The sequence below is a fragment of the Hyaena hyaena genome, unplaced genomic scaffold (genome assembly GCF_003009895.1).
Source record: "Hyaena hyaena isolate Hyena2069 unplaced genomic scaffold, ASM300989v1 scaffold_34, whole genome shotgun sequence".
NCBI lineage: Eukaryota > Metazoa > Chordata > Mammalia > Carnivora > Hyaenidae > Hyaena > Hyaena hyaena.
In genome coordinates this window covers 3812979-3833254 of record NW_024080665.1, presented here as the reverse complement: position 1 = coordinate 3833254, position 20276 = coordinate 3812979, and positions in this window count along the sequence as shown.

Here is a 20276-nt window from a genome sequence, read left to right as displayed (position 1 = left end):
TAAAAAAACATTACCCCAAATCTCATATCCTAATACAACTTACTTCCATTCTAATTCATACCCATGTGTATATACATATATTTTAATTATAAATCCTTAATAAATCTAGGCTATTATAGCTTCAGATGTTTTATATTTTGATTTTTTTTCACCCAACTTTACTTAGGATCATTTACCCATGTGTCTATGTAGTTTTCCTAATGATCCCATTTTCCCATTAAAAGAATTCTTTTTAATGTTTTATTTATTTTTGAGAGAGACAGAGACAGAGTGAGCAGGGGAGGGTCAGAGAGAGAAGGAGACACAGAATCCTAAGACAGGCTTGAGGCTCTGAGCTGTCAGCACAGAGTCCTACGTGGGGCTCAAATTCACGAACCATGAGATCATGACCTGAGCCGAAGTCAGACACTCAACCGACTGAGCCACCCAGGCGCCCCAGTTTTAAGGCCTTTGAAAATGAAGTTCAGGGATTACTGACAAGAAATATTCTCTCTCTCTTTAATTCATTATTTAAACAATCTGCTTAAGCACGACTTTCACTTTTTTGTTGTATCATTCAATGTGTTATGACCTGAGAGGACAAGGGAAAGAGAGAAAAGAGGACAGGGAAATATTTTTGTAGCCAGCAGGACATTTTATTTTTGGTTTTAGAGGTTTTTGGTAAAAATCAGATTTGCAATATTGGTATCACAGGATAATGGCCATGAGTTTAATTGGTCTTTGTTTCTTCTCAAGGCCTTAGTGTCCTGATCCATTTCTCCTGCTGACTGAAGCCCTCAGTTGAAGCTCCTGAAAACCTGTTTAGGCTTCTGTGAGTCAGTCAAGGATTTGCTTCGTGGAACAGGTACTTCTCGGTAACTCCTTCTTGTTCTTTCAATGCCTGCTATTTCTGGCAGCAAGCAAAGTAATGGAGACCACTAGTTGGTGGGTTTTGGTTTGTGAGTGCATGCATGCAATTTTTAAAAATTTTTTAAAATGTTTATTTATTTTTGAGGGAAAAAGAGAGAGAGCAAGAGATGGGCAGAGAGAGGGAGACACAGAATCCGAAGCAGGCTCCAGGCTCTGAGCTTTCAGCACAGAGCCTGACATGGGCTTGAACCCACCAACCATGAGATCATGACCTGAGCCAAAGTCGGATGCTTAACCAACTGAGCCACCCAGGCGCCCCTCATGCATGCATTTCTGCAACACTGCATGTTGCATGTCACTGTATCTTTACTTCAGCTTAAAGGTTGTTAGAGCCATCAGGACAGAGACATGAATGTAATCAAAGTTAGAGTTTTTCCAGCCTATACTGTAGAGTCCTGATGATCTCTAAGGTTTCTACTTGGCAGTGTTCCCAGTCCCAGGATGGACAGGGGAATTACTTTGAGCCACTCTTCTGATGGTCCCCAGATGTGTACACAAGCTGCTGAGGAGTTGGGCCTGTCTAGTTATGCTTCTTGATCTGTAGATGAATTTTCTCTTGGTTTTAGGTAGGAGTTTAGACAGAAGAGAAGATGATAAAATGTTGGATATATTCATGCAAAATGAGCTTCATCAAATAGAAGAAATATTAATTGCAAACAAATGATTAAATGTTTCCTTTTATTTATTTTTTAAAGATTTACTTATTTTTGAGAGAGAATGCAAGTGGGGAAGGGGCGGGGCGGGGGGTGGGACAGAGGATTCGAAGGGGTCTCTGTGCTAACAACAGTAAGCCCTATGTGGGGCGGGAACTGATGAACCGTGAGATCAGGAACTGAGCCAAAACTGGATGTTCAACTGACTGAGCCACTGGGGTTTCCCTAAATGTTTCCTTTTATCTTATTAAAAAAAATTGTTTTAATGTTTTATTACTTTTGTGAGAGAGAGAGACAGAATACGAGTGGAGAAGGAGCAGAGAAAGAGAGGGAGACACAGAATCTGAAGCAGGCTCCAGGCTCTGAGCTGTCAGCACAGAGCCCAGCATGGGGCTCGAACCCATGAACTATGAGATCATGACCTGAGCCGAAGTTGGACACTTAACTGATTGAGCCACCCAGGCTCCCCATGTTTCCTTTTATATTAAAACAAGCAGAATTCTTTTCTGGGTTGATTCATGCTAAACACTTCAGCCAGATGGAACTTCAGTAGGCTGTTGATATTTATGGATTTAACATTCAAGGTTGATCTTTCCTGAGTAAGAGGCAGTCATATATCATTTTGCTGAGATCCAAATTTGTATCCTGTGCACTCAGATATGGACATGAAGAAGCAAATCATTTAGTTGGTATATGACCTAGCTGATGGTCCATCCCTCACATCACATAATGGCTTTGTAGCTACATACTCAGTATTATGTTTGAATTTTTGTGGAAGAAATGTAAAATATAGTGGCATATGACTATTTGGGGGTTCTCAAAGTTTTTGGATATATCTTTCAACACCATTAAGGTCTATCATTTTATAATTATACAATTATTTCCTGGCTCTGTGTCTTTGGATTTTTACTCCTATATAGACTGCCTATCCTTCCCCCATGGTCAACTATTAAAATTATGTCTAACAGGAGCATCTGGGTGACTCAGTCGGTTATATGTCCAACTTTGGCTCAGTTCATGATCTCATGATCTGTGGTTCGGGCCCTGCATTGGGCTCTGTGCTGACAGCTCAGAGCCTGGAGCCTGCTTGGGATTCTGTTATCTCCCTCTCTCTGTGCCCCTCCCCTGCTGGTGCTCTGTCTCTGTCCCTGACTCTCTATGAAAAATAAACATTAAAAAATTAAAAATAAATAAAATTATTTGTAACAAATGTATAGCCCCTCTCAGTGAAGTGTATCCTGATTATTTTCCATTAACACAATCTCTCTCTCCTTTGATCTTCTTAGAATTTTTTTTGTACCTCTTCTTGATGCAAATAAAATTTGTACTTTTAAAATTTTATATGACCTTGGATAATAATGACCTATGTACTTCATTGTATTTATGCCTCTGAGACTATATCATCTTCAGGGTACATCTGAGTCTTATTAATCTGAGAGGCCTTCCCCAGCAACTGCTCTATTTCCATAAAGCCTAGCACATTGTCCTCCTTGTGACAGGGGCCAATAGATATTTGTTGGGCTGAACTGGGGTAAAGGCTGTTATAGGCTTTCTGTTATAGCAAAATAAATAGACATCTTATAGATGATAGTTTTTGCTGGATGTTGCTAGTTCTTTTGATAGTGACCTAATAAATAAAACCAGATTACTATGTTCTTTTAATAACCTAACCTGGGGATATATGTGAGCTCAACAGCTGCTATAATATTAATGTTTAATATCCTTTTCATCTTCTAATTTGGCAGTTTTCTACCTGGTCCTGTTTTCCCTTTCTCAAATCTAATTGTTATTCATGCCTCCTTTCTATTCCCTTTCTCATTACATCATGTTGAGATCTCAGAAAAATAGAACACATGTTCTAAAGATCCAAGTCCAAATGAAGAGTTGACTTAAATAGACTCTCTCCTATTCAATTTACCAGTTTAGCATCTATATCTTAGAGGGGGCACCGGGGTGGCTCGGTCGGTTAAACATCTATATCTTAGAGCAAATTCTCTAGATTATAGAGCCTGGGGTCAAGATTAAAGTGCTGATTCTTTTTTAAAAAAATTTTTGATGTTTTATTTATTTCAGAGAGAGAGACAACATGAGCAGGGGAGGGTCAGAGAGAGAGGGAGACACAGAATCTGAAACAGGACCCAGGCTCTGAGCTAGCTGTCAGCATAGAGCCCGATGCGGGGCTCAAACCCATGAACCGGTGAGATCATGACCTGAGCTGAAGTCGGACGCTTAACCGACTGAGCCACCAGGCGCCCCAAAGTGCTGATTCTTTTGTGTGTGGGGGGTGGGCTGGGGCAGGTACAAGCTTAGGAGAGTAAAAATGAAGGAGAAAGGCAAATAGTTCAGTATGATGTGTTACCATGATGGCACTACTTTCAATAAGCCATGATGAGAAATAGGTAACTTTGGTAAATTCTTTGAGCCATAGAGGTTCTTTGTCATGACCATAAGGAGAAATCCCAAACTTGAAGTAGTCTGTAGAAGGGAAAATGAGAAAAATTATCTGTCTACCTACTTTCATCTCTCATTTCCCATTTGTCAAGCTTTCCCCACAAGAAGCTAACTCTCCTGGGGCGCCTGGGTGGCTCAGTCGGTTAAGCGTCTGACTTCCTCTGCGGTCATGATCTTGCAGTTCATGGGTTCGAGCCCTGCGTCAGGCTCTGTACTGACAGCTCAGAGCCTGGAGCCTGTTTCAGATTCTGTGTCTCCCTCTCTCTCTGACCCTCCCCCACCCCCAACTCATGTTCTGCCTCTCTCTGTCTCAAAAATAAATAAACTATAAAGAATTAAAAAAAAAAAGAAGCTAACTCTCCTGTACTTTTGTGCAACTTCCATGGTGAATTACCTGGTCCACTGATACCAGCTACAGAAGCAAGATTTCATGCTCTGTGCTACAACATTTCATCTAATCTGAGAGTGAGGAGAAACCAGTACAGATGAGACGGTGTGCAGGTCATGCAGTTCTGGAACTTCTGTTGTGACTCCAGGGAACTCAGCAGAGGTGGCAGCAGCCCAGCAGGTGAGAGATGCCTTTGGAAAGAAGGAAACAGTCGAGGGAAGTAAAGTTGTGTGCCATACACAGCCCACTTCTTCCTTCTCCCATCTCTTAAAATGAGTCATTCTTTGTGGTTTCATTTCAGACTTCTTGTGTTCTCACGCTCTCACGCTTAACTGTTTTCTACACACTACTAATCACCAAGTTGATATCTGCAGCCCAGATCTTTCTGGTCTAGATACATATATATGATGACTTACCTGTCAGTATGTGTGGGTGTTCCACTCGGGACTTGAGGATGTCAGGAGTTCATACTTTATCTGCTCTCTCCTCCAACTCCCACCAAACCCACTTTTCTTCCCGAAGCCCTTTCTTGGTAAATGTCACCAAACCAAGAACCTAGCAGTTCTCCTGAATTCCTTTCTTCACTTCAGATTTCATACCTAAAGAGCTAGTATTGATATTTTTCTTAAACATCTCTCAGATCCAGACCTCTTCTCTGTTTTCACTACCATTGTTTTATTTCAAAACTGTAATTGCTTCCTAAATACTCTCTCTGCCTTTGAATTTGTCTCTTTTCAATCCATTTTCCAAACCAAACCTGCAATTATAATTTTAAAAGGCAAATCACCATGACCAAATATGATTACTCCATAGATATAAGAAAAGTTCAATGGTCAAAGTACCTGTTTACATAATTTATGAAATCAATGTAGAATAGATTATGTATTGATCAAGGATGTCAAGGAAAAAAATCATAAGATCATCTTAACACAATGCTAAAAAGTTTGATAAAAATCAACATACATTTTTGGTTTAAGAAAATCTTAACATGTTAACATGTTAAGGAATGTTGCTCTCAAATCAATAGCCAACATTATACTTAGCAATAAAACATTACAAGCATTTCCATTAAAGGTAATAATTTGATTGTCATTACCATTATTTAAGATTATTCTGAAGTGTCAATTTTGTCTGTAATGACAAAAAGAAATGAGAGAGGTATAAATACTTGATAGGAACACAAAATTATCATTGTTTGAAAACTGTATGTTTGCTTGCAAAACTGTTAGAATGAACAAGAGATTTCAGAAAATTTGGCAATTATGAAGGAAATATTTAAAAATTAATAAATGTATCAGCAATAATTAGTTAAGAAAATTAATGGAATGAAGAACCCATCTATCATGGTAATAAAAAAATCAAAGCTCCTAATAATACACTTAATTATAAATGTGCATATCTATAAAACTTTACCACGAATCTAAAAGGAGATTTGAATAAAAGGAGAGCCATACTACTATATTGGAAGATTTAATATTGTAAAGGTATTATTTTTCTTCAGGCTAAGCCTATCAATTTTAACTCAATCCCAATAAAAATAACTTTTTTTAGAATGTGAAAGAAATCTATTTAAAAGTTTATTTTGAAAAATGTTTGCACTAGTTTTCAGTGAGTCAGAATGCTCTACTGCCTTTTCCTTACGAAAGGATTGAAGTCCTCCCCTGCCCCGCGCCCTTCCTCTCCCGGAGGTCCTGCCTGTGCTCACTCCCAGGATCATGCTGTTGAGATGGACACACTGGCTGTAAACCCTGGGGGTAATCCTCCAGTCATGATGCAGACTTCAGGGTGTCTGGTGTAAGATGCGAAGTAAATGTTTTGAAAAAAAACAAAAGAGAAAGAAAAAACAAAAAAGAAAAAAAGAAAGTCAAGCACATCTTTAGGAAGAGTAATACCAAAAATGTCTTTTCCTACCAGATATTAAGGTGAACCAGCCAGATACAATAATTAAAACATTACTAAGTAAAAAGTACACTTCAGAAATATATCTAAGTACATATAAGAATTTAGTACATAAAAAAGCTTGTGCCTCCTGTTGGTGGGGGTGTTAAGATAACTCTATCACCATGACCCAAACTCACACAGTACACAAAGATACATTCCTGAAGGATTAAAATTTGTAATGTAAGAAGGAGAAAATACAGGTGAATATCAACAAAACTTCAGAGTGAGTAATGACTTTCTAAACATGAAGCTAAAAGCAGAGCTCATAAAGGATGATAGATGTGATTGTATAAAAATGTGAGTCTTTTACAGCAAAATTCACCATAAACTAAATTAAAAGACAGATGGCATTATACGAAATATCCTTAACCAAAGTTCATATCCTTGATGTTCAAAGACCCTACAAGTCAATAAGTGAAAAATAAAACCGTATAATTGACCAGAAAAGGTATTTTACACAAGAAAAAAACCTCAAATGGCTAATAAACATAAAATAACAATGGTTAATAGATTCAGGTACCTTCAAACATTACTGGGTACCTCAATTCATACAGTCCTTTAAGATAATGCTACTACTAGGAATGTACAGTAAAGAAGTAATTAAGGGTATATATCCATGTGTATAATAAGGATATATATGCCCTTAATAATCTTTAATATATAACAGGGCACTGTCTATAATAATAAAGCATTGGAAACAACCTCAGTGTCCAAAAATAGGCAATGTATGCAGCCATTTCAAACAATATAGAAGAATAAGAACAAAAAATATCTAAGGAAAGGTATTTAAAGTAAGAAAGCAATAATGGAAATGCAGCCAGTAGGGGGAAAGTTATTAGCTGGACAACCTGGCACTAGAGTTCTGATAGGGAGAAGCTCTTTTGACTTAGCAAAATTGCTTAGGAGCTCTTTGCATTTGGAGTAAAGCCATGGGAGCCTTGAATTGCCTTGTGCAAAAGGGAATGGGAATTGGCAATGAATGCTTTGGAGTCTATAGCAAGAGGAAATTGAGAAAGATAGGGAAGGGGGGAAGCCAGCAACTGGTGCTGTCACAGTGCCACATGGAGGGATGGCCAATGATAAGAATGACTAAGGGACTCAGAACTCCTCTCTGAAACTCAGTTTCAAGTTGTTCTCCAAGTTGGGCTTCAATACAAGCCATCCTCTGTTGCCCCAAAATTTTTAAAAAATATTTGCTAATACACCACCTTGTTTAGTTAGGCCATATGTGGGGGGAAAGAAGGGATTGGAGAAGTGTAGAAGGGAAAATGTGCCCAAGAGGTGAAATAAGGGGCAGAGATCAAGGCAGAAAATCAGACCTAGAGGCAGTCAAAGGGAACACACCCCCACCTCCATCTCTAACCCCCGCAAGAGCCCTCAGAAATATTGGTAGGGACTTGGGTTCCATGTCATTCATAGGATAGGGGTTCAAGCAGAATTCTTTTACATCTCAAAAGTTGGGGAGGAGAGACCCCAAAAGGTTAGAGGACCCTGTAAAGTACATGGAAAATGAGGGTGGGAAAACTCAGAACAAAAACTGCTTAGAAGGATACACAGCAAACAAAATGATGCTAAGATTATGAGCAATATTTATTTTTCTCTTTTACTCATCTGTATTCTGATTGTTCCATAATTAATCCATATTACTTGTGTAATTTTTAGAAATCAAAATGTACTGAGGTAGAGGGCTGACTGGTGGTGGCCAGGGTTGGGAGAGGGGACGATGGGGAGTGCCTGCTTAATGGCTATGGGTTTCCTTTTGGGGTGATGAAAGAATTTTAGAGCTAACAGAGGTAGTGGTTGTACGACATTGTGAATGTGCCAAATGCTGCTGGGTTGCTCACTTTAAAATGATTAATTTTTTGTTATGTGAATTTGACTTAAATAGAGAAAAAAGAGAAAACATCTATAGAGGAAAAAATATACAATATGAATCAGACTCTGTCACTCTTCTGCTTAAAATCCTTCAGGGACATCCTAACTCTTTAACATGGCAGACAAGGCTCTTCCTGCCCTGGCCCTGCCCCTTCTCCACCACAGCCACCCCCTCCCCAACAACCTTACTCTCTAGCCATACAAAGCCATGTGCAGTGCTCTGAAAGAGCCTATTCTTTCCTGCATCCATGCCTTTGTATGGGCTTTCTTTTCCTGGAATGCCCTTCCCCTAGTTACTTTCCACTCATCCTTCAAACTCAACATCTCCTTTGAGAAGCTTTCCCTGATTCCATAGTCAGGGGTGACTCCTCCCTGTAACCCAAGAACCTTTGGGACATTTCCCAATTTTTTTACATTTATTTTTTTATTTTGAGCAAGAGCGGTGGGGGAAGGGGAGAGAGAGAGGGAAAAAGAGAGAGACTCCCAAGCAGGCCCTACACAGAGCCTGACTCTGGGGTTTCTTGAACTCACGAACCATGAGATCATGACCTGAGCCAAAATCAAGAGTCTGATGCTTAACCAACTGAGCCACTCTGGGGTCCCATGGGACATTTCCCAATTTCATCAGCATAGAAGGCTGTGAACCCTTGGAGGATAGGGCCTAGGCCTTTTCTGTCTTTAGCCTCAGAACCTGGCACAGGACAGAAACCATGATAAATGTGAAATGAATAAGAGCAAACTTAGAATCATTGAAATTGACCACCTTTACCCTGGGCATGAAATTTAAAATGATTCAGAGATGTTTAACTGGCTTTCTGTGACATTTGTCACAGAAGAATGGGGGATCTTTTCTTTTTCTTCTGACTTTTTATGAATTATTTAGGAATTGAAGCATAGATCAAAATTCCAAATAACAAGTTAATAAAAATGTCAATCTAAGTAGCAAAATGGTCCCAGATGGGGCTTAGAGGCTTTCAGAATACTGATGGTCTCAGGAAAATAAAAATCAATTATTCAAAAAAGCTCAAATAAAATACAATAGAAACTCAATTACTTTCACAAAATGTGAAAACAAGAAAAATTCATGATGGGTAGTAGAGAAAAGATTTTTTGGATATTTTTCCCCAAAACTAAGATATAGTATTTCTATCTGAGGATTTTTGTTAAAAAATACCTAAGCCTTACAGGATTTTAAGTGGCCCTAAACCCCTAATGAAATAATGGGTATAGGCAAAAGCCATCAATGAGTACCAACACTATTAGGTGGAAGGTTGATGAGGAATTTTATTCCCTGAATAAAACCTGACACCCCTGAACCCTTATTCAACCTTAGCATTATTGAAAGTGGGACAGCCAGACAGTAATTGCCTCTTGATAAAATGCAGTAGGAAGTACACATCACCATTTAAGACAAAGTCTTGCCAAAAGGATTGAACCTGAATTTAGAATATGATGTCTCGAATTACCAGTTTGTGAGAAATATAAAGAATAGAGAAGCCTGTTAAATGATACCATAAGGATCTAAGAAATCAAATCGAGAAGATGGGAAAGTCTGTAAGACAAAGGGTTCCATTTCTTCAATAAATGAGTCATATGAAACAAAAGGAAGGGGGAAATCATAGATTCAAGGAGATAAAGATTCAAGTGATATAAATTTGAATAACCACAAGAAGATATATTTGAGATAATCTGGGAAAATTCACATGGTTTGAGTGTTGATAATATTTTATAAGATTTTTTTGTTGTTTATTTTTGAGGCAGAGAACATGAGTGGGAGAGGGGAAGAGAGAGAGAAAGAGAGGGACAGAGGATCCAAAGTGGACTCTGTGCTAGCAGTAGCAGGCCCAATGTGGGGCTTGAACCCTGGAACAGTGAGATCATGACCTAAGCTGAAGTTGGATGCTCAACTGACTCAGGCACCCAGGTGCCCTGGCTGTTGATAATATTAAGGAATGATTGTTAACTTTATGTGTGAAAATGATATTTAACACATCATCATGTTTTTAAAAATATTTTCCTTATTTTTAGAGATTGAAGTATTTATGGTGAGATGAAATGATGTCTTGAATGGTATTAAAAAGATTCCTAAAAAATATGTGTTGGAGGTAGATGTAACAATGATACAGAATATTAATAATTTACCCCTGAATGATAATGAGCACATAGATTCATTACACTATCCTTCCCCATTTGTGTATTAAAAAATAAACTTAACATTTAGTAGCCATGTAGCATTGTTAATAAGTCCATCTACTGAGTCAAGACTATGTCATACTGAATGGCATTGTTGAACCAAAGGGAATGTCTTGGGCCTTGAAGTCAGAAAGCCCTGGGTTCAAGTCCCAGCTTTACTACTTACTAGCCCTGTTGCCTTGAGTAAGTTACTCACTTCCCAGAATCTGTTTTGTCATCTGTAAGGGGGGATAATATTACCCACTTCAGAAAGTTGGAGGAGCAAGTAAGTAAAGTGTCCAGCACTTGCCCAGCTCAGAATAAACACTCTGTAAGTGTTAACTACCTTGTAATAATCCAGTTATTTACATCATTTATTGTTTTCTAAAGCATAAATTTAAATAATTCCAAAGTTGATGGATTAAAAAGTGAAACTTTCCCAATTTCACTCTCCAGAGGAAGGAACTACCATTAACAGTTTGTTGTTGGTTTCTTTCCAGACTTTTTCTTTATTTCTGTAAATATATAAAAGTACATTCATCCATATACATATGGTGTGGGTTATTTTTAAACAAAAATGAAATCATGTATTACATATTGTTCTGCAATTTACTTTTTCCACATTGCAATATTCAGCGTGTCTCTTTTTGTCAGTTCATGTGGCTCTATACATGTGATTCAATAAGTAACGCTGTTCATATGCTTTTGCTCCCAGGAGTGAGCATTCTTGTGAGCTAGAATCTTACAGCAGAATTGTTATGTCAGAGGCATGTGTAGTATATCCATCTTGATAGTACACAAAATGGTCATACTGCCACTCCACAAGTTATTGACTTACTTTCACATTAAGATCTATTGTCTATACACTTTTTAAAAATCTTTTTAATGTTTTTATTCATTTTTTGAGAGACTATGAGCAGAAGAGGGGCAGAAAGAGAGGAAGACACAGAATTTGCAGCAGGCTCCAGGCTGTCAGCACAGAGCCCGATGTGGGGCTCGAACCCACGAACCGTGATCATGACCTGAGATGAAGTCGGACAACCAACCAACTGAGCCACCCAGGCACTCTTATACATTTTTGAGTTGCCTGCTGGGAGATACTGCCCTTTCCGGTGCCACTTATTTCTCAACAGCACTGAAAATGTTTGAAGATAAATGTGTTGGATTAGCAAAAATCAGCCTCATGGAAAATAGTTGGGTCCATTGTGCTATTTGTTCCCATTAGAGAATAATGCCTTGCATGCTGTTTTCAAGGCTGAATGTAGCGGTGGATTGAATCAAATAAATGGGAGTCCTAGTTTTCTTTGTGAAAAGCCAGTGAAGATTATATGAGGCAGGATCCTGAAAGAAAGCAGGGAATAAAAGCTCCTCTCAAAAGAGGTCCCAGCGGATCGCAGCTGTGAAAAGGTGGGTGAGGAAAGACGGAGGAAGTAAATCCTGCCTCAGTTCCCTGGGAAGTTCAAGATCTCATTTTTCCCTTCTGTTGTTTTAGTGACTTAGAGAGGACACATCCAGAGAAAGATGGTTTTGAGAAGAGAAGTCCAAATGGAATCCAATTTGGCCTTACTTATGTAAGAGCACCTGTCATGTGGTATACAATTGTCCCAGGCAGAACTCCTAAGAAAGACCACTTTGTAAACCATCCTGCTGCTGTGGGGAGGTCAACAATTGTCCTTTGTCCGTGCGGCCCTCCCATCACCCCGCTATGGAATTGCTGGTCCAAACTGCTGCAGTAAGGTTTGGGCAAGGAGAAATTATTCCATTGTCTTTTAGAAATTAGATCAATATGGGTGATGTCATTCATGATTTCCTTGGGTTCTGGCTGTTCCTGGTGTAAGAAATCATGTGCTGCCCCTTTGCTGCATATATTTCTCTAGATCCACAAGCAATATGGGCACATAGAAAATGACCCGTGTCAAGTGAGACTCTACTTAAGTTCCAGAAATCTTAATTTGTTTTTAGGTGAAGTAAAATCAACATTAAGTATAGTGATTTCTAAAATAATACATGTAAAAACAAATAAGTAAATGTCTTAGTCTCTTTTGGACTTAGGGATAGTTTTTAAATGTAGGTTATTAACTCAATAAAATATGGATTTGTATTTGACCTCTAAAACACATTTTCTCTTTGATTTCTTTTTTAGCCCTGGATCAAAGTCTTCTGCCAATCCATAGACAGGTTGACCACAGCAAATAACCAGTTTGCACGTGAGTTTTAACATAGATATCTCCTTGGCTTTTCTTTGACAAGTACCTTTAATTATTTCAATAAATATTTAATGTGCCAGGTACCGCCCTAGGTGCTAAGGATAACGCAAAAGAAAACAACAAAAATCCTTGCCCTTGTGGGTTCACTTGCCAGTAGGGGAAGCTCCATTTATTCATTTACTCATTTGTTGAACAAGTATTTATTGATTTTTTTTAATGTTTATTTTTATTTATTTTTTGAGACAGAGCAAGTGTGCATGCAAGTGGGGGAGGGGCAGAAAGAGAGATTGAGAGAGAGAGAGAGAGACAGAGAGGGAGAGAATCCCAAGCAGGCTCCACACTCAGTGCAGAGCCCAATGCAGGGCTCTATCTCATAACCGTGAGATCATGACCTAAGCTGAAATCAAGAGTTGGACACTTAACTGACTGAGCCACCCACGCACCCCGCGTTTATTGATCTTCTAATATGACCAAAGCCTTAGGTCACACACTGCCTAAACAGGATCTTATCTCTGCCCTCAGAATATGGTGGGAAAAACAGGACATGTGTCCATTCTTTCCCTGGTGCTTCCCATATACAAAGAGTACAGAAGAGTGGTTCAAAGATGGTTTCTCAGAGAAGGTAACAGGTAAGATGAGACTGGAAGAAAGAACTGATGAAGGAAAAAGACAGTCCAGGTGATGAGTAGTGATGAGACAGTGCAGACCACAAAGCCTGGGACAGCTGAGGAGGTCAGTGAATGCTACTGAATGAATGAATGACTGAAACTCCCCCAGGAGAACATAAACTCTGAGAGGCATGTTCTAGGAACTGCAAGCCCTTTCCACTGGCTGGAATTTAAAGTGAGTAGGGATGAAGAGCAGAGATAGGGCTTGGGGAAAGAGGCAGGGTCTGGATGTGAGGTAGGCCTAGCTAAGGGGTTTTGTCCTGATGACAATTAGAAAATTTGTTGAGGGGGCACCTGGGTGGTTCAGTCGGTTAAGCATCCAACTTTGGCTCAGGTCATGATCTCGTGGTCTGTGGATTCAAGCCCCAAATGGGGCTCTGTACTGACAGCTCAGAGCCTGGAGCCTGCTTCAGATTCCATGTCTCCCTCTCTCTCTGCCCCTCCCCTGCTCACACTCTGTCTCTCTCTCTCTCTTAAAAATAAATAAATATATTTTTAAAAACTTAGGAAAAAAGAAAATTCATGGATCATTTTAAATAGCACTATGACATGGTCTGCTTGTGCTTTATTCTTTTCTTAAGAAAAGTGTATTTTTAAAACTGTATTTTTAAACATCATTTTAAAAAATGATGTATGTCTATTTTAGATGAACCTTTAGGGACTTTTTGTGTGAGCAATGATTTCATTATACTATTTCTGTAACTGGTACATTGCACATCTCTTTCTGCCTCAGAGTGGAAGAACCTTTCTCTCGCATTGGATTTGATACACAGAAGGCTCTCAGTAAAGCCTTGCTGTTGTGAAATTCCACGCACACTGGTGAGGGGCAGCCAGCTTAGATGAGGCCATGATCTTCCCCAAATATGCCACCTTGATACACTGGAGGTTTACCACCTATCTGGGAATATTTATAATTTCCTTACTGCCACATCATTGCCACTATATATATATTTTTAATCTCTTTTAAAAAAAATTTTATCGTGGGAAAATTCAAATATTAATGTATAGAAAAATAGAAAGGACAGTATAATACACCCTCATATACACATCACCCAACATCAACAATTAACAACTCATAGCTTATCTCATCTCATTTATATCCTCTCTCTGACCACTGCATTATTTTGAAGTAAATCCCAGACATCGTATCTTTTCATATGTATCTCTAAAAGATAAGAACTTCTTGGGGCGCCTGGGTGGCTTAGTCGGTTAAGCGTCCGACTTTCGCTTAGGTCATGATCTCGCGGTTCGTGGGTTCAAGGCCCGTGTCAGGCTCTGTGCTGACTGCCAGCTCAGAGCCTGGAGCCTGTTTCAGTCTGTGACTCCCTCTCTCTCTGACCCTCCCCTGCTCACGCTGTCTTTCTCTCTCTCTCTCCTAGAAATAAATAAAATTAAAAAAATAAATAAATAAAAATAAAAATAAAAGATAAGAACTTCTTTAAAAATATATCCACAATTATTACAACTAACAAAATAATTATTCTTTATTGTCATCAAATACACAGTATTCAAATTCCAAATATATCTCTTTTATTTAAGTTGGCTTATTGGAATCATGATCTGCACAAGATCCATATTTGTATTGAGTGGTGTTTCCTAAGCCTCCTTCAATCAACCGGTTCCCTCCTTTCCTCCCTCCCTCCCCTTTCCTTCCTTCCTCCCTCCCTCCCTCTTCCTTCCTTCCTCCTTTCTCTCTTCTTTTATTCTCTCTTTCTTTCTCTCATTCTTTTGTTCATTTGTTTGTTCATTCATTCATTCTCCCTATTCCTTCCTTCTTTCCTTTATTCACTTTGCTAGCTGTTTATTTAACTGTCGGCTAAGTTGAAAACAGCACTTTAAGGGTGCCATTTTCCTTCCTGCTCACTTTCATTGTTTTGTTTTTTTTTAACCCCTGACAATTTTTGAGATAAAGAATTGTATCCCATTATTGCAAAATATTCTTTGAATTCATAAAATATGTCTAATGATGCTTGGTTGTTTCTAGCCTGCCAGCTTTATCCAAGCACTGCCTGCATGGTGATCATGCCATATACCCAAGTGAATGCTAGAAAATATAATGTTGAATGTATTTTTAGAAAGGGAAAATGTTATCTAAACAGAAAAACAGTGGAGGATATCACAAAGAAAAATATCAATACTCAAGTGCCCGGGTGGCTTAATTGGTTAAACTTCCAGCTCTTGATTTTGGCTCAGGTCATGATCTCACAGTTTATGAGATCAAGCCCTATGAAGGGAAATGAGTAAGCATTATGCTGCCTTTCCAGTTCAATCTGCCTTTCAGGGTGACCAAATAGCTGTTTGGGGGCTATTGATGAGGAAACATTCTTCTTTACAGACAATTCCCAGCCAATAAATGCGGAAGGAATGCTGGAATTAGAAAAATCACCATTTTGCAATCCTAATGATATAACTGATTAAGGCAAAGACCAATAATGGATGAAAGCATTAGATGAGAAACTTATGGAGAACTTTCCAATGGAGAGATCTGGCTGACATCACCTGAATCTGCTGACCAATATTCAGTAAGAGTAGGACAGCCAGATAACATGTGCTTCTTGAGATGCCCCTCATGAAAAAAAAAAAAAAAAAAAGAACGTGAATCCAATAGGGCTTTTGGAACTAGCCTCCACTTTACATGAAATAAAGGAAGTAGAGGCTCAGATTTAAGTGATGCTGTGAGAATGTGAATGGATAAACCCAGAACATGAGATTTTTAAAAAATGTTTATTTTTGAGAGAGAGAGACAGAGCATGGGCAGGGGAGGGCAGAGAGAAAGGGAGACACAGAATCTGAAGCAGGCTCCAGTCTCCAAGCCACCGGCACTGAGCCCAATGCAGGGTCCGAACCCATGAACTATGAGATCATGACCTGAGCCGAACTCAGACGTTTAGCTGACTGAACCACTCACCTGCCACCAGAATATGAGATATTCTATAAAACAACTAAACATCAACAAGTCAATGGCATGAAGAAAAAAAGGTGGGGCAAAGTTGGGAGATACTATTCTCGAAAGATAACCATCAAATGCAATGTGTGGAACTCATCTGGATCCTGATTCTAACAAACCAACAATAACGAAGATATTTCTTCAGTATCAGAGAACTATGAAAATGGTCTAAGAATTAGATGATATCAAGGAATTGTTACTTTTGTTGGGTGTGTTACTGGCAGCATGGTTATATGAGAAAATATTCATATATTTTAGAGATGCAAATGAAATATCTATAGACAAAATAACATGAGGTCTGGGATTTGCTTTAAATTTTTTTTAATGTTTTATTTATTTTTGAGAGAGAGAGACAGAGTGTGAGCAGGGGATGGGCAGAGAGAGAGGGAGGCACAGAATCCGCAAAGCAAGCTCTAGGCTCTGAGCTGTCAGCACAGAGCCTGACATAGGGCTCAAACTTATGAACCCGAGATCATGACCTGAGGCTGAGTCAGACAACTAACAGGCTGAGCCACACAGGAGCCCCTGAGATTTGCTTTAAAAATGGTTTCACAGCAGGAAGCCTGGCCAGGTCAGTTGGTAGAGCATGCAACCCTTGATCTCAGGGCTGAGAGTTCAAGCCCTACACTGTGCATGGAGGCTACTTTATTAAAATTTTTAAAAAACTTTTGAGAGAGACAGACAGAGTGTGTGCGGGGGAGGAGCATAGAGAGTTGGAGAAAGAGAATCCCCAGCAGGCTCCATGACTTCAGTGTGTAGAGCCCGACACAGGGCTCGAACCCAAAAAACTGTCAGAACATGACCAGAGTCAGTAGCTCAACCAATGGAGCCATCCAGGTGCCCATGGAGCCTAATTTAAATAAATAAACACACAAACAAACATATAAAATGCTTCCTCAGAGAAAGGAGAAAGATAATAAGCAAGTATTGTCAAATCTTAATAACTGTTTGAGTCTGAATAATGGGTATATACTATTCTTTTTAATTTTGTTTTTTTTCCGAAATTTTCCATAGTAAAAAAGATAATGAGACAGGCAAAATAGAAATCAATTCAGCCTGATCCTTGTATGCCTGTGGAACACATACATGGAAAAAGTTATGGCAAAACAGATGTCGCTATCAGGGTGAAGAGGGCAGCACGAGCACATGTGAGGTCAGCGATCACGCCTCAGATGATGTGACCTCAGTGGGAGGAAGGGCTGTTGGTGGGTTTAACAATTCTTTCTCACATCTCCTTTTTCCTAACACCTGAGGTGCCACCTCAGCACATCCAAGCAGAGTACAGAGCAGTGTGCAATGTTCTTTTGCATCCAAAAAATGCTAATCACACTCGATATCTTTGCTAATTCCCTGGGGAATAATTTTGGGTCCCGTAAGTACATCTCAAGACTGAAATGGAACTGGGAAGAATTTTCTTTTCTTTTTTGCATTTATAACTTGGGTTTTAAAATTTTTATTATAGAAGTATAGTTGACATACAATGTTATATTAGTTTCAGGTATGTAACAATGTGATTTGATAATTCTATACATTATACAATGTTCACAGGATAGTGTAGTCACCATCTGTCACCATACAGTGTTATTACCACATCATTGACTATACTCCTTATGTTGTGCTTTTGTTCCCATGACTCATTGATTCCATAACTGGAAGGCTGTATCTCCTCTCCATTCATTCTGTCCATCCCTCACCCCCTTTCCCTCTGGCAACCACCAGTTTGCTCTCTGTATTTATGAGTCTGCTTTTGTTTGTTTTTAGATTCCACATATAAGTGAAATCATATGGTATTGTCTTTTTCCTTCTGACTTATTTTACTTAGCATAATACCCTTTCAATCCATCTATGTTCCCCAAAATGGTAAGCTCTCATTCTTTTTTGTGACCAAGTAATATTCCATTGTGTGTGTGTGTATATATATATATATATCACACCTTCTTTACCAATTCACCCATCAGGTGATATTTATGTCACTTCCATATCTTGGCTGTCATAAATAATGCTTTGGGCAAATACCCAGTAGTGGAATTACTGGATAATATAGTTTTTCTACTTTTTTTTTTCCTTGGCATTTCTACTTCTAATTAAATGGTTTATACATAGAAGCTACCTGGCCTGGAGCATCTGAGCTGCTTAGTGGGCTAAGCATCTGACTTTGGCTCAGGTCATGATCTCAAGGTTCACGAGTTCAGGCCCCACATCAGATGAGCTGGAGTCCTGTGTTGGGTGAGTTCGAGTGGAACTGGGAAGAATTTAATAAGAATGTTGATTCTGCACAAATTGTCTCCCATCCCACCTCTTCTGACACTCCCTCTGTGCCCATCCTGTTTGAGTAAGGGCGCTGGGTGAAGGAAGAAGAAACTTTTTTTTTAGAGGAAGGATTACAAAACTCTGGGATGCAACCACAGCCAAGTGTGTGATCACCTTGCATTCTAAAACTTGGGGCAGGTGGATATCAACAATTGATCAGTCCTCTTTCCCACCAGTCGGGGCTTCTTGCCATGTTGTTCCAGGCAGCACCGTGGATAAAGTCGTTCCTCCTCAAAATGTCTTCAGATTGAATTGTAAAGCATTTGCCTCACTGTTTTTTAATTTCTACAGTGGAACAAACAAAAAGAAAAATATCTTGAATAGAAACTCAAGGAATATGGATTAGATTAGATGTGAGGGACAGCCTCACGTGGAGAAGTTGAAATGTGGAATAATTATGGCACTTAGAAAAATTATGGTCCTTTTTCTAAAACACCAATTAAAATTGGGCTGATTCTGATCGTCTGGGATGGTCAAGGACTGACAAAGCTGACCACCGTCTTTTGGCATCTAACATTTTTGCCTGCCCAGCATCTCTTTCCCATCTTCCTTTTAACAGAAAATTCTTTCCTTTGGAGAAATCTACATTTCGGAAGGAGCTGCCACTTCCCTTCTACATTTGGTTTTAACTGTGCCTGAAGCAAGGTTCAGTCCTGGAGAATTTAAATGTGAGCAACAGGGGTGCCTGGCTGGCTCAGTGGGTAGAGTGTGTGACTCTTGATCTTGGGGTTGTAAGTTTGAGCCTCCTTTTGGGTAAAGAAATTACTTTCAAAATATAATCTTAAAAACAAACAAATAAATAAGAGCAACAATAAATTGCTTCCTCCTCCTCCTTAGTTTGAATTGTGCTAATGTCATTTCCAGGGAAAGAAAGTCTTGATTTGCATGGTATGTGAGATGCTTCCTTCATTCCATTAACATTTATTAAGCTGTTGCAGTCTTTTTGACACCCTGGAGATACAGAAAGGAAAGATAACCTTTGTTTCAAGGTGTTCACAGTTAAAGAGACAGTTACTATACAGTAGTTACATAATAGATGACGTAGTACTTAATAGTTCCAAGCACTATTTCAAACCTCCTGCATATACTAACATTAAATTCTTACAACAACCCTTTGAGATAGGTTCTGTTACTTTTTTCATTTTTGAGATAGGGAAAATGAGGCACAGAGAGGTTAAAGGAAATTGCCCACATTTACCCAGTTCAGGAACAGAAGACCTGGGATTTAAACCAGGGTAACCTGGCTTTTAACCAGCACATGCTAGAGCCTCATTATCCCTAAGGATCAATGTCAGAATTATCCTGGAGAATAATCAGTAATAATGGCTACCATTCATTAAATGCTTCCTATGTACCCAGGTGCATTTCTGCCTTAACACATGAAGTCTTTTGAAGGATTTAATTCAGCGAAGATTATTTATCTTATCCAGTCATGTCCACTTACAAAACCTTTGCTCTTTCTGTCATATTTCTCTCAAGGACCTTACCGTCCAGCTTTCCCACTAGAGGTGTGGCATATCTCGGATGCTTATAGCTGGTTGCCAGTGACTGGGAAAGGGAATCTACACTGGGAGTCCTCTAATGTCACGAAGTAGGTCATATTTTGCTCCCAACAATACTCTTGCAATTTGTGTATATACCTTGCAACGTGATGCTCCTGAGAATATATCTGCCCAGTGGAGGAGAGATTAAGAAGCTCATTGTAAGTGTTCCTTTGGGAAAATAAAAAGGATGTTATTTACTTATTTTTGTGGC